This window comes from Ahaetulla prasina, chromosome 1 (genome assembly GCF_028640845.1).
Source record: "Ahaetulla prasina isolate Xishuangbanna chromosome 1, ASM2864084v1, whole genome shotgun sequence".
Taxonomy (NCBI): domain Eukaryota; kingdom Metazoa; phylum Chordata; class Lepidosauria; order Squamata; family Colubridae; genus Ahaetulla; species Ahaetulla prasina.
The window spans coordinates 342,000,100-342,012,807 of record NC_080539.1 but is presented as its reverse complement, the minus strand read 5'-3'; positions in this window follow the sequence as shown (position 1 = coordinate 342,012,807).

The following is a 12,708-nucleotide window of genomic DNA, read 5'->3' as shown; positions in this document are numbered from 1 at the left end:
CAGTAAATACTACCTCTGGCTGGCCCCAGAGTGGGGTGGGAATGGAGATTTTGTAATATCCTTCCCCCAGGAGTGGGGAGGGAATGGGGATTTTGCAGTATCCTTCCCCTGACATGCCCACCACACCACGCCCACAGAACCGGTAGTAAAATTTTTTAGATTTCACCACTGTGGAGCACCCACAACTTCTAGAGGTAAGCCATTTCACTGGTTAATTATTTTCACTGTCAGGAAGTTGCTCCTTAGTTCTAAGTTGTAATGGTATTTTAGGGTTTAAACTATTTTAAATGTTTTAAATTTTTTAAATTTTTTGGCCATTTTGTAATATGTTTTGTTTTAGTCTTGTTTTAATGTTTATACTGTGCTTTTTATTTGGCTGTACACCGCCCTGAGTCCTTCGGGAAAAGGGCGGTATAAAAATCGAATTAATAATAATAATAATAATAATAATAATAATAATAATAATAATAATAATAATAATAATAATAATAATAATAATAATAATAATAAAAAAAAACTATGTCTGGATTTTACCTAGAAAAATTCATTGACAGACAAAATAAAACGAGTGATGATATAATGCAGGATGATGTGTCCCTCTGGTAAGGTAGCATCCAACATGTTACTGAGGAAGAGCTGAGGATTTTTCAAGGAATTTATGATAAAAGCCTCTAGGACATCTCATTTTTGATACTGCCAAAATCTGAAATTGCAAAGAGAGAATTACCGTGGGAACATTCATTCATTCATTCATTCATTTCATTCATTCAATTTCTATAATTGCCCATCTCAGTCTGTGACTCTGGGTGGCTTTACAATTCAATAAATAAATAAATAAATGAATTACAATTAATACACTAAAATTATTATTAAAATAATAATAAATGAAAAAAAATGAAAACATCCAAAATAAATATACGTATGGAATATGGAACAGGTGAAGAGTGAACATGGGAAAACTCCACACAGTGAAAGATTATATGGATTGATTACCCATTGACAGACATCAGGAAATTGAAATTGACTGGAATTGAACACTTACAGTCAGATGATCCTGCCCTTTACTACTCAGGACATAAAAAACAAAGAATGAATGGCATTGCTTTCATAGTCAGGAAGTACACAGCAATGTCAATATTTGCCATTGCTGCAGAAGGAGAGGAAGCTGAAGAGTTTTATGACCAAGTTCAATCTGAAATCAACAGAACATGCAAGGAAGAAATCCTGTTTGAAGTTCGGTACTAGAACAATAATGGTGGAAAAAGTTAAGAAGGAAAACATGGTTGGAATGAAGCAGAAGAAGAAACAGAAATGAATCAGGAGAATGATTTATCAATTTCTGCCAAATCCATGTTTTCTTGGTAAGGTAAAAGGTAAAGGTTCCCCTCGCACATACGTGCTAGTCATTCCCGAGTCTAGGGGGCGGTGCTCATCTCTGTTTGAAAGCCAAAGAGCCAGCGCTGTCAGAAGATGTCTCCGTGGTCATGTGGCTGGCATGACTAAACACCAAAGGTGCACGGAACGCTTTTACCTTCCCACCAAAGGTGGTCCCTATTTTTCTACTTGCATTTTTTACGTGCTTTTGAACTGCTAGGCTGGCAGAAGCTGGGACAAGTAACGGGAGCTTGCCCCGTTATGCGGCACTAGGGATTTGAACCACTGAACTGCCGATCGAAAGGTCCCTAGTCCCATCTTACCCACTAAGCCACCACATCCCTATGTTTTCTTGGTAGCTAACATATTAATTAATTAACCAAAATTATGCCTATATATGGACTTTACCATCATCAGGAATCACTTGGAAGTCCTGAACCTAGTCAACAAGGAACCAGAAGAACTACGGAATGAAATCAAATAAGATGCAATGGATGAATGTGAATAACCAGCTGTCAAAGACCAAGAAACAGGAGAATGCAAACGGAATATAAGAACAACAGATGATGGAAATTGTTAAGAAGAGATGAAGAGCCAAAGGCAAGAAGATCTCAGAAAGGAATGTAATGAAAGATTTCAGATAGTTGTCAACAAGACAAGAAGCAATTTTATAAAGACATCTGTAAAGACATTGGAGATGGAAACAGACACAGAAAAACAAGAAACGCTGCTTGTTTTATGAACTCTGTTGTGTTGATGCTTGGGAAAAGGATCAAATGGGAGGGAAAGAAGGCTGCATGGGTGCCTTAAATTTTGTCAAGCAGCCTGTTCTTCACAGGTGCTGTGGCAGAAAAGGTTGTCCTTCTGGGTCCTATTAGTGTTGTGCCTCGTCCTCCCTCCTCTCCTCAGCCGGGCCCCTCCCGTCTACACCCGGACCTGTTATCAGACTCCAAGTCTGATAATGAAGATGAACGGCCTGTCATGCCTCCATTTATTTATTTATTTATTTATTTATTTATTTATTTATTTATTTATTTATTTATTTATTTATTTATTTATTTATTTATTTATTTATTCATACTTTTATACCGCCCTATCTCCCTAGGGACTCAGGGCGGTGTACAGCCATATAACCCGGCCCTGGCCCCATGCCTGGAGAGGAATCAAGGAGTGAAAACAGAAATCCAATACAGCTCACTCATACTGTGTGTGTTCCTTCGACGCAGCCGTCAGAGCAGGAAGTCAGCCAAGTGGTGCAATTACCTGGACCTGCTCCCTCTGACCCCTCCCTTTCCCAGATGCCGACAGTAGAGACAGCTGAAGACAATTCAGAGTGGGAGGATCCTTGCTTCTGGAGATCTGAGAGGCAACGCCAGCAGAAGGAAGGGTGGGGCAGGCCTGGATAAATGCTGAGTCATGGAGCCACACCCCACAGCCTATATAAAGGATCTGCTTTTGGCATTCCAACCTTGAGTCAAGCAAAGTCTCATCAAGCTTGCTGAAGTCACAAATTGGACTCCTGCTTGCCCTGAGAAACCTAGAAGGAATTTGGCAAAGCTGCAGAGGCTTCGTTGCCATGCTGGATACGGACTTTCTAGACCCGGTCGTCATCGGGGGAGTGGGACATGACAATTAGGTGACATTCCTTAAAAGATGGGACCCTTAACATCCTCTCCTGCCAAACTGGATGGGATGGAGAGGTGTAACTGGGGAGAAGAGTTGCTCAAACAAGCTAGTCCCATGCTAGCTAGCTATGTCCCTTCTCATCTCTATGAGTGGTAAGTGACTTCCTCAATCTGGTGTCCTTTACCAGAGACCCGAGAGTGTGATGGTTCTTGGTCTTCTGAAGAGAGCTCTGATATTACTCCTGGGTTCTTTTGGAGCCACTCCCAGTTAAGGAATCACAGCCCTAATGTTCTTATCATCAGTGGGACCAACTTGGCCTTTAGTTTCCCCATCTTTTCTAGTTTGTTCCTTCAGGACTGGTAGTTCTCCAGCTTCTCATATTCCCTTTTTTTTATGTTACTGTCATTTGGCACCATGACATCAGCATCACTGTCTTCTGGTCCTTGTCTACACTCTCTCTCACATACACACCACCCCCACACCCCAGGGGTATTATTCAGCAGGTTCTGACAGGTTCTGGAGAACCGGTAGCAGAAATTTTGAGTAATTTGGAGAACCAGCAAATACCACTTCTGGCTGGCCCCAGAGTGGGGTGGGAATGGGGATTTTGCAATATCCTTCCCCTGCCACGCCCACCAAGCCATGCCCACTAAGCCACACCACACCCACCAAGCCACACCCACAGAACTGGTAGTAAAAAAATTGAATTTCACCTCTCTCTCTCTCTCTCTCTCTCTCTCACACACACACACACACAGAGTGCAATCATCATGCAAAGATCCAACTCTCTAGAGAAGTGAATAATGACAGCCAGACAGTCAGGGAGCAAGACAAAGGGTGCACCATTCAAAGTTCTGAGGACCAATTTAGGGCCAGATCATCATGGAGAATATCTATGTGGTCACTAACAGCCACCACCAATTAGATGGCATGTACAGTAATGAATGAATGAATAAATAAATAAATAAATAAGTAATTGATCCAATCAATACAATCAATCTAATCAGCCCTAACTTTTCCCAGCTTTAAAACATATGGAGTTTCAGCTGCCAACATTGCCACCACAAAGGCTAGGCTGGGTTTTGAGGAGATGTAGTAGAACATCTGTAACACGTATAAAAAGCACTAGATCAGAATGTTTATTATGAAACAAGCAATCTATGACCTTAAGGCAACATATGTTACCCCTTGTGTAATTTCAAAAACCTTGTGCAAAATAATACTCAAAACCAAAAGATAAAATGAGTTCAGTAAGTCTTTTGATGAAATTATTTTAATTGACCCAAAATATATTTAGTTACAGTTCAGATTTTCTCCTATATCTTTAAGGCTTTTAGTATAAATCTTTTGCAAATCTTATAATTAATACCAAGAGCTGAAAATGCTATTAATGTTATTTCTTAGTAAACTGTAAAGTTAATGTATATCTCTAACCCATTTCACCACCACCCGTTAATTATTTGACGTGAAATTCCTATAGTAATCTAACACATAATTTGTTTTGGACATTGCATATACATCAGCCAGTGTCTCTGAATTTAATTATTTGTAATCAACGCAGAACATGTAGCCCTAATGGCTTTAAAATCAATATGCTTGAGGCCTTTTAATATGTCTGTTGATTTCTCAACGCTGCACGCTATTGCTATTGTTATTCCATCTCTTCCTCTTAATGATTGTGAATCATTAAATATTTGTTGTTGTTGTTGTGGGGGAAAGAAAGTGTAGTGTTTAATTTTTTTACTTTATATACTTTATAAAGCTGTATTGGTTAAGAATATTATTCAAAAGTGAACTTTCAATGGCAGTTCTCACTGAGAAATTCTTTGCTTGGTTACCAGGCCACAGGATGGGAAATGGGAGGAAGAGAATCATGATTTTCCATGATGCTGCAAAGATAATGAAAGGAAAGTTGCTTGTTTGGAATGTTACCTGTTTGGAATTTAGCTAATTATTTGGGATTAAGACTGCCAACTGAAAATGATTGGGAACTCTACATAAAGCAGTCCTTATAATAAATAAAAATGCCACATCCCGTGAACTGAATAAATATGACTTTTGCTGGGTATTATAATTTACTTTTGCAGTCATAGTAGCATTCTTCTATGACTTTTACCCCTGTCTATTTTTAGAGTTTTGTAGATACAGCTGCACTTCTACCCAGTTGCCCTCTTGTTTTCTATTATAATTTCCTCCTCCTCTAATTTTCGGATGAAGCTGGGGGCTTAACTTCTTTTTTTTTTTTTTTTTTTCATTTATACCCCGCCCTTCTCCGAAGACTCAGGGCGGCTTACAGTGTATAAGGCAATAGTCTCATTCTATTTGTATATTTTTTTACAAAGTCAACTTATTGCCCCCCCAACAATCTGGGTCCTCATTTTACCTACCTTATAAAGGATGGAAGGCTGAGTCAACCTTGGGCCGGGCTCGAACCTGCAGTAATTGCAGGCTTTGTGTTCTTAATAACAGGCCTTACCAGCCTGAGCTAAACCGGCCCCTTCAATTTGTGAGGCAAAGGCTTTTCCTTCCTTTGCTAAGAAGGGGCTGGACATGTTCTATACCAATTAAGGTGGCCCCTTTGTTTCTACTTTTAGGAGAAAGTTTGGATCATCTAGTCCAGTACAGAGGTGGTATTCAGTAAGTTCTGACCAGTTCTGGAAAACCAGTAGCGGAAATTTTGAGTAGTTCGAAGAACCGGTAAATACCACCTCTGACTGGCTCCACCCCCATCTATTCTCTGCCTCCCAAGTCCCAGCTGATTGGGAGGAAATGGGGATTTTGCAGTAACCTTACCCTGGAGTGGGGAGGGAATGGAGATTTTACAGTATCCTTCCCCTGGAGTGGGGAGGGAATGGAGATTTTACAGTATCCTTCCCCTGCCATGCCCACCAAGCCATGCCCACCAAGTCATGCCATGCCATGCCATGCCATGCCATGCCATGCCATGCCCACCAAGCCACGTCCACAGAACCAGTAGTAAATTTTTTTTAATTCCACCGCTGGTCCAGTAGTATCTGTTTGGTTTTTTGAAAAACTACCATAGTGCTCTACAGATTTATTGAACATCAACTCTGTGCTGGTTGAAATTTAAATCAACTGAAATTCAACTCAGTTGGAAATACCAATTTAGAGAAACATGACTTCTCTGAATCAGTGGTTCTTAAATATCTTGCCTTATTTTTCCTCCCTGCCCTTAGGACTTGAAATTCTTCTATTGCAGATGTTCAAGACTGAAGATTAGGCATGTAATGTCTGGGGTGGTTTTTTTTTTTTGAGGGGTTAATTTAATTTTAAAAGATGTTCTGTATATTGTTTTTCTCTTTATTTTCTCTTTTTCTTTACTTTTGGGTGCCATTGCCTATAGCAGAAAGTTCAGAAAGACCAGGTTGGTGAATAATTGCCAAGAAAAATAAAGAGGCTGTTTCTTTACACCAGACTTCTTATCCTGCATGATAAATGCTACCTAGGCAGATTAAAAATCAATGCACAGTACAATATGTCATACATAAAAGCAAGAACATGCAGTTAATTGGCAGATCATCCATTAGTTGCTATTAGCATACATGTCTGTGGATGTAGTACAGAAACTATTGAGACAGAAGAGTAGACAGATTATCGATGGGTGTAAATCAACCAAGGTCTATTGAGCCCAAAAGAGTCCTGAGGGTTTAGGATATTTCCACATGAGCAATCTTTTGTAAGAGTTGTTTGTTGCTTGCACAGCCAAGTATCAGTAAATAGACATCACAAGAAATATTGGAAGTTCTTTCTTTCTTTCTTTCTTTCTTTCTTTCTTTCTTTCTTTCTTTCTTCCTTCCTTCCTTTCTTCCTTCCTTCCTTCCTTTCTTTCTTTCTTTCTTTCTTTCTTTCTTTCTTTCTTTCCTTCCTTCCTCCCTCCCTCCCTCCCTCCCCCTTCCTTCCTTCCTTCCTTCCTTCCTTCCTTCCTTCCTTCCTTCCTTCCTTCCTTCCTTCCTTCCTTCCTCCCTCCCTCCCTCCCTCCCTCCCTCTTCCTTCCTTCCTTCCTTCCTTCCTTCCTTCCTTCCTTCCTTCCTTCCTTCCTTTCTTCTTTCTTTCTTTTTCTTTCTTTCTTCTTCCTCTAAAGAGAGTCAAGGCAGATCTATGTGGAATTTATTTATTTGTTACTATTTATTCATCAAAGTTGTATAGATGTCCATCTCATCAAACTCTGCTTCTTTCTCATCCATTCCTATTTTTTCTGAGTTATTCTTGTTTTCCTAACAAGAAAATACTTTTTTTTCTCCATTTGCCAATATCCTTTAAGACTGTGAAGCTAAGAACAGTATTTGAAGGGCTGCCATACTCCCATTCTTTCTGCCCATCCTTTCCCCTCCTGCCCAGGTTGGGAAGGAGGGGCATGCTCTGGTTCCCATCAATCAAGAGTGGTCACCTAGTGCAGGGGTTGGCAACCTTAAACACTCAAAGAGCCACAAAGTTCCTAACCGGAAGCACCCCATTGAGTCCTTTGGGAGAAGGGCGATATACAAATTAAAATATTATTATTATTATTATTATTATTAATTCTGGAGCTGAGCGGAAGTCCAGTTCCCCCACCATAGAGACTCCGCCTAACGTGGTGTCCTTTTTCCTCTGCTGTCCAGAAGTCCAGTTCTCCCACCATAGAGTCTCTTCCTAGCCCGGCGTCCTTTTTCCTCTACCTGCCCTAACTGAAAGCCCTATCAATTGTGGAGCTGACCAGCAACAGGGAGCTACAGCAGAGGGATGAAAGAGCCACATGTTGCTGACCCCTGACCTAGTGGGACCCAGAAGGCATGCCTTTTCCACAGCTATGTCTGCTCTTGGAATGGAGCACCATACTGCCTGAGATTAGATTAACTCTAATTTGGGAAACTCTTGAAGACAGAGTTCAGAAGAGTAATTGAGCCTATGGCTCAATTGAGTAATTGAGCCTATGGCTAAGGAGATAGATTCTGACCAGCTCAAGGTTGACTCAGCCTTTCATCCTTCCGAGGTTGGTAAAACGAGGACCCAGATTATTGTGGGCAATATGCTGACTCTGTAAACAGAGGACTGTACTATGAAGTGGTATATAAGTCTAAGTGCTGTTGCTATTTTGTATTTTAATTGTTTGTAAAATATGTTTTCATGTTGTCAATTTTAAATTCTGTCAACCATCCAGAGTTGCATTTATGAGATGGGCAACTACATAGATAGATAGATAGATAGATAGATAGATAGATAGATAGATAGATAGATAGATAGATAGATAGATAATCCAAGGGGCTTGACCAAAGTAGAACTGAAAGGAACAATTATTTCCATTGATCTGGACTTCAGAGGTAGGTTTCAGCAGGTTCTGACCAGTTCTGGAGAACCGATAGCAGAAATTTTGAGTAGTTTGGAGAACCAGTAGTAAAAATTCTGTCTGGCCCTGGCCCCATCTATTCCCTGCTTCCTAAGTCCCAGCTGATCAGGAGGGAATGGAGATTTTACAGTATCCTTCCCCTGGAGTGGGGTGGGAATGGAGATTTTACAGTATCCTTCCCCTAACCAAGCCACGCCCACCAAGCCATGCCACACCCATCAAGAACTGGTAGTAAATTTTTTTGAAACCCACCACTGCTGGACTCTATTTACTGTTAATACAATCTAAAATATTATTTGCCTTTTTTAGCAGCTGCATCACATTATTGGCTCATATTCAATTTATGAGTTACTAAAATATTAATATCTTTTTCATACAATGAAACTTTTTATTGTGCCTTCCTGATTTTAACCACTATTGTAAGAGTCTATATTTCTCCCTGTTAAATTCTGTTCATCTTGTTTTAGCCCATTGTCTGCATGTGTCTAGATCTTTTTCAATCTTTTCCTGAACTAGAGAGTTAGCCACTACTCTTAGTTTTGTGTCATTTGCAAGTTTGATAATCATTCCTGCAATCCCCTTCATCCAAATCATGAATAAAAATGTTGAACAAAGCAGAACCTAGGTTTTAATGCAGCTCTCCAAAATGATAAGCAACTATTTATGAATATTCTCTGGATACAACAATTATGACCCCACCTAACAGTTAGTATTTAGCCCATATATTACCAATTTAATAATGAGAATATTTTAAGAAACTTTGCTAACTTAATTTTGTTGAAAAAAGAAATCAAGTTAGTCTAGTCTGACATGCTTGTGAAGAAGCTATGCTTTTTTTTCTTGTGGCTTTCTATTCAAGTGTTCATAAATATGTTTAATCATTTAAGGGCCTGAGCATTATAGATGACAAGCTAACAGATCTGTAACTTCCTGGATCCTCCTTTTTCCTTTTTTTTTGACATTTGATCTTATCTATTCTTTTGGGATTTCAAGATTTTTTTTCTCCAAGAGTTCTAAAAGTTGACTGAGAACTGATATGCACTAGTTATTCCCATATCCTATGATGTTATTATCTATGTGGCCCTAGAGACTTTAATTCATTTAAATTTGTTAAGAGTTCTTTTACTCTTCTTCTCTATTCTATGCTGCACTTACCTTCTTCCCCTAGTGGCTCAAGAATGATCATCTTGGGCTTAATTTCCTTCTAGATATAAGACATGTAAAATATGAATTACTGCCTTCTGCCTTATGCCATTACCTACGATCAATTCATTCTTTTCTCCTTGCAACAGCCCTTCATTCTCTTTGGTTTTTCTTTTATTTCTCACATACTGAAAAAGCCTTTTTTTGTGGATATGGGCATATCTCACAAACATCAGCCCATCCCTTTAGTTCACTTTAGATTTTCATGCGGAAAATTACTTATGCAGGTTATATCCATGTTCAGTCTGTTTCTTTTGAGTATGCTGTAGCTTTCGAGGGCAATGCTTCAATCATTTGTACTATCTCATTGTTTTTAAAGTCTTGATTTTTAATCCAAATTGTAAATTATTGTTTTTATACTAATAGTAAGTTAATCAATCAATCAATCAATCAATCAATCCATCCATTCCTAGCAATGAATTAATTTTTTCGTTCCTTATAACTTAAATCCTTTATTCTGTGTACTCCATTCTAAGCTAACAGCAAGAACAGGTCATGATTGTTTAAGGGATAATTATTCAAATTCTTGGAAAGTAGCGGAACACCCCTTTATCCCCCTTGCCCTCTAAATATGTCCAATTTCTCCAGTATTGAATTGTATTGCTTATTATTTTAATATGAATAATCAACACAACATTTTATTTGGATATGAGTCTGAGTAGGCCTTTGGAGAAAGGATCAAAAGCTTAAATAGTCCCTGAATACCAGCAATTTATGCTTCTTAAAAAAATCCTGCATCCACATTTATGAAACTAGTTTATTGTATACTGGTTCACAGATCACATCACTAAATCAACAAGCAACATTTTGTGGTTTAGGATATGTGTGAACCATGCCATGCATGACAAAATTACATTGTTGTCAGGTTTAGCCATTGTTCTTTCATGTTTCCATAACTATCTCTACTCCATACCGTTACATGAATGCTATTTCCATCCCCAGATATGTGTATGTAAATGAGGGATGTCCACAGACACATGTCAAAAAAGTTAAGACAGCAGTCAGAACTGCATTAATATGTATCAAAAGGGACATGGTTTTACTTGCAACGTCATGATCAGAATTTCAAATATTGGCAACTTTTTTAAGAGCACAACAATATAGTTCAATATTCTTGTTTGATTTGAGTCCCAGTTTATATAATTGACACAATCTATACTTGTGGAATCTTTTTTTCTATTGGTGACGGTGAGGCTGAATGGGGATTTAACATCAGTGTAATTTCTTTTTTCCAACTCCAAAGCTGCTGTTTATTTAAACTGTGGGATTAGGCCTTCTAATTATGACAGGAGTACATCAGGGAAGCTCAACTTGCCTATAAGTAATTAGAATCCCAGAACTCTGCATCTTTTAAATAAAATAGAGAATCATCGTTGACATCAAGGTAACCCTGTATGTTTGGAATAAAGAGGAATGTTTGGTGGAAGCTGGCTGGGGCCTTGATTGGGGGGACATTTCAGCAGTACAGCTTATCCTGGGGAAAAGATGCTCTTGAAACAAATGAATGGTTGATTAATCAGCAAATTCCCCCCTAATAAAACATGTCTTAATGAGCTCTTTGGAGGCAAAGAAATCTATCATTTATTGTACAGCAATTGACTCGAGAGCCTTACTTATGTCAGGTAGAATAATTAATGACCTGAGAGGGATCAGAAAGCAATAGATAAAAATTTATTCCCCCATCAGTCATTCTGTGGGGGGGAAAAATCCCCCCAACATACAGTTTGGTTTACCTTGCATGTGTGGGGTCAGATAGCGATATGTGAGAAAGAGGTATCATATCGAAGACCATTATGATTGATTTGTAATGCTGGCTAGGAATCTCACAAGCTAGAAACTAGTGACAGGTTATACTCTGGGGACACTCCATATTTCTGATGGAGATCCAGGGACTGAGGGTATCACTTTTAATATAAATCAAACTCATGGTGAGGGGTTGAACTGCATAATGAAATTAGTGATAGCTCTTGCTGCTACTGGTTCACATTTTTAAAAGTCTCATTCTTTATTCTGGATGCTCAAGATGGCAACATGGTTTATCTTGCTTCCCAATTTATCCTCAAAACAACCCTATTAGGCAGAGTTATGGAATTGTGTCTCTTCAGAAGTTTCTGACTTAAAACTCATAGCCAACTCAATCAGTGTGATCAGTATTGAGGGATGCTAGAAAGCTAGATCCAAAGCTTCAACCTGAATGAGGATTTCATGCCCTTGGTATGCTAAATCAGTGTTTCTCAACCTTGACCACTTCAAGATGTGTGGACTTCAACTCCCAGAATTCCCCAGCCAGCATGGCTGGGGGAAAAAACATGTGTGCTAAATCATTACACCTATGAATTCCATAGTTTTTTAAAAAAGTTATCATTGCCTAATATACATAACACATGAAAGGCAGAGATGATGTTCCACTATGGAATATTGGTTTCTTAACACTTGAAAACTATTGAAGCAGAGAGTGAGGTTCATGGTAAGGAACATTTAATAATTTTGATATTATTTCTGGGGACTGCACATGTGGAAAAGCCTGTAGCCTCATTACGCTCTAACACAGCTTAGGTAGGGCAGATGGACATACACTGCAGATGTCAACCTTAGTGTGAATATTCACGAATCGCTTTCTCATGTACCTTTAATTTGAAGATGAACTTTTGGCAGCTGCAGATTCTGTCTCTTTCCTGCAAAGACTCTGTCAAGGACCTCTGTATTATGGTGCATTTGGCTACTTTTTTTCTGACTGGCGCCTTTAAGTACAATGCTATTTTTAAGTAGTTAAGAGAATTTCACCTTTTTGTTTGATAAAGGCAAAGGGCCAAAAGAAAACATGCAAAAGAATATTCCTTGCTATCACAGAAGGCTGTTTTTCTCTTCTGGTCAGGCTGACCTTTCCTGCCACACTACTGAGCTAAATAAGATTGCCCATTCTCTGGCAATTGCAACAGAGAGGCTTAGCTTTGATTTCATTTCAGCTCAGCAAATTCTGTCTCTGAGATAGCACTGTATATTCTGCACACGTGCAGACACAAGCTTCTTTTTACAAGGGTGCTCAGTGACTGTTGTTCACCCTTTCCCAGCATTTTATCAGGTTCAATGAAAGCCATACTCTGAGATTGCACAGAAGAAAAGGAAAAAGTGGTTAATTCAAGAAAATTACTTTTTTAATA